Source organism: Globicephala melas, chromosome 5 (genome assembly GCF_963455315.2).
Source record: "Globicephala melas chromosome 5, mGloMel1.2, whole genome shotgun sequence".
In the NCBI taxonomy this organism is placed as follows: domain Eukaryota; kingdom Metazoa; phylum Chordata; class Mammalia; order Artiodactyla; family Delphinidae; genus Globicephala; species Globicephala melas.
In genome coordinates this window covers 94,511,815-94,515,353 of record NC_083318.1, presented here as the reverse complement: position 1 = coordinate 94,515,353, position 3,539 = coordinate 94,511,815, and positions in this window count along the sequence as shown.

The following is a 3,539-nucleotide window of genomic DNA, read 5'->3' as shown; positions in this document are numbered from 1 at the left end:
AATTTAGAATATAAACAGATCGAGAACTCTCCAATACCTTCCCATGCCTATATTTCTATATCCTTTTAAAATTACAAAGCAGCTGCAAGTTATGTAGTAAAAAGCCTACCCACGTAGACTTTCTCTTGAGTCCTTCCACCTCAGCATCCACTCTGCTACTGCCCTAACTTAAGCCCTTATTTCTCACTTATTCCTTTGTTTACCCTCCCACCTGTCTTCACTGCCTCCAGGGTCCCACCGTACACCATTCTCCACATTGCATCCATAGAGATCTTTCTAAAACACAAAATCCTTCTTTGGATCCCCATAATATTTGGGATAAACACAGAATTTATGCCACAACCAAAAAAAAAAAGACAAAAAGACAGGTCGTTTTATTCACTGATCCAGTCTTACATCACTCATTCAAGTGCCTTCTGAACACTGGCCCCCTTCAGTTGGTCCTCCTCCTAGCATTTTCCAATGCTGCTTCCTCTAGTACATCCTGCTCTCTTTATCACCCTTCCCATCCACCTGGCTAGTTCCCACTCTTCCTTCAAAGATAAACACAAGTTGTATCTTCTTCAGAAAGCATTTCTCTGCTAGACTGCCCAAAGTGATTCAGGAACCTCCTCATGTCCTCTTAAAACAGAAATGCTAATACACCTGTTATCACAACTCTATTGTCAACATCTGCTCACTTGTCCGTTTCCTTCACCAGAATTGAGCTCGTAGAAAATAGAATGTCTTATTCTCCTTTGTGTCCCAGTCCCTGGAATGGTTCTTGGCCAGAAATGTTACTCAGTCATGACTTTTGAGGGAATGAAGGGATGAACAAATGACTAGCCTATTGTATCTAGAAACAAATGGTACAACTCAAATGGTGTAATTGAGGAGAGTTTAATAAAGGGACTATTTATAAAGATGTAGACGAGGTAAAAGAAACCCATAAGAAAAAGTGAAGCATCCTTGGGTCCAGCTACAGCAGGAACTGGGATCACCTTTAGGCCCAAAGGTATAAGGAGAAAGAGAGTAGTTCCCAGAACCCAGAGGGAGTCACTGCAGGGGAGGACCAGCTGATGGGAGGTATGACCTTCAGTAGAGGATGCATCCAACATATAGTGACCTGGCATGATGGAAGCCGAGGGAATAAATACGTGAACTCATTCTCCTCCCATCCTCCAGTCTCCTACTGCTGCCTCTCAATGGCCAAACCAACCAGAAGCCAGAGGGCAAGAGAGCCAATGATGCAATCAACGTGGGTCAACCTCTCAGGGCACAGAGCAGGGGGTGGGAGTGGGGGAAGAGATCTGGATGTACAAATGGAAAATATCCAACACATCTTCTCTCCAAGGAAAGAATCATTGACTGCATTCTAAAAGTTAAGAAGTTCAAGAGCAATGATCACAGAAAAATGTATCTTCTTTACAGCTGATAAGAGAATTGGTTCTAAGGAGAAATACTTTAAGTCAGTTGTGATCAAGAAGATAGCAATAGGCTGGCACCCAGGTTTCTTACAGAAGATGCACCTGTCTCTGGAAAATAAAGGAGGAAATGGGAAGGAGAATGGGGTTGAATGCATTTGGGGGCAAGTTTAAGAAGAAGAGGAAGACAGTGGCTGAGGACCAAGAAGAAAGAGTTGGGAGAAGAGTTTTCCAAGTGAAATTGTGGGCACTCTGTGTGATATCTTCCTATGACCATTATGACCCACAGTAAAAATGAAAAAAAAATATCACAATATGCTCAGTGTGAATGGATTTCTTGTGAAAGTTCATGAAGGGATTGAGTTTATTTACATCAAGATTGGTATTGGGCTGCCAAAGACAAGGGTCCAAGATAACAAATTTCTTAGTCAAACAGAGAAGGAACTGGGGTCCAGAGAAGTAAAGTGGCTGAATGAAGGGCCCAGCGTTAGAGGAGGCAGAGCAGGACTCACGACCTGAGCTGTCTGAGTCCAACTTCTAGGTGTTTTCCTCTGCCAATGCACATCCTTCCATTAGGTCTCTGACATGGATGGGGAGAGGTGGGCATTGGAGAAGACTTACACTGCCCTGAGCGTGGAAGTTATGGCTACGTAATTCTTATAGTTTACAGACACATACTAATATAAGGGCTAGAATTTATGGAGTACGTGCTGTGTGCCAAGGGTTAACTTGTCTAATCAAAGTAACCCAAGGAAGCTTCTATTACTATCCCATTTTACAGGTGAGGAAATAGATCAGAAAGATGACGTGCATAGTTTGAACTCAGAATTTAGACTCAGGCAATCTGTGTTTCTAGATCCTCTCAACAGCTACCCTGAGTACATTTACTCATTTCAAGCATTTAAAAAGGAAGTACATATACCTTTTTAAATGACAACTTGCAAATCGAGGTGGTTTTTGAAGCTGGGTTGCTACCAGCTCCAAAATACTATGGATCTGTTATCACAAGTCTCCCTTGATTTTTAGCCCTAGTTCCTCCTGTCTTGCATACCACGATACCTGCTGCAGTTGCTTTTCACATTTTCTCTCTGAAAAAAGACTAACAAAGGCAGCTTTGGAATCCCACAGAGCTTCCTCAGGACCCATATGTTAGAAAAGGTCTCCTGCAAGGATCTCAGCGACAGCTCATCTCAGCACTTGATCCTCTCTGCAGGCGCCCTTCACGTCCAGGAGTCAGAAAAGGCAGGCAGGTTCTTTGAGAAGAGAAAAGAGGAGGCATTATCAGTGTCTGTGATTCACGATCCCAACAGTCATTTCTCTGAGTTCTTAGCTTTTGGTAGTATTTAATCCCACTGTCACTTCGTCCAGTAGGAGTGATGTTCTGCCTCTATCTGGAAAGTTCTTGTTGAGCACCATGGTCAAAAATGCTGGTTCCACATGTCTCAGGCTTTTCCTTACAACACTTTACTCACAGATATTAAAGCATTTGTTAACACTGTCATTACATTTCACATCATCTGTGAGTTTTGAGAAGGTATTGTTATTTCCATTGTATAGACAGTAAAAAAAGAAACTGTTGCACAGAAAATTAGGTGACTTTTCTGAGTAATAAGTCAGTGGCAAAACTAGAACCAATATCCAGTGTTTCTGACTCCAGATCAGATTAATTCATCTCCTAAAAATACCCTGTTTTTCCTTCTCCATAGGTCCAAAGCCATCCTTACCTACAGAATAAATGCCAGTCCTTTAATAAATACCAGTATCTAAAAAGTACCTAATAAGTATCTAATAAACCAGCTTCTAATAAACGAGTTGTTTACCGCTATGTTAAGGTAGGAAGCCAGCAAGCCTTCCATTACAGCTCTATGGCATTTGCTTTGGAGTCAAAAAGAACAGACTCTGAATCCCAGCTCCATCACTTAGTAGCTGTGAATTGGGGGGTAAATTCCTTAGTTTTTTGCCAGACGGTAGACACTGCTAGTTGTCTGCCCAATATCTACTCCGCTTTTTCTGTCTTCCACTGGAAACCTGCCTTGGATCAGAGCCTCCATGGACCCAGGTAGAAACACTTCTTTTCCCAGACTCCCTCACAGCTAGCGGTGCCCACCTCCATATGGCAAAGATTGGGGCAATGAG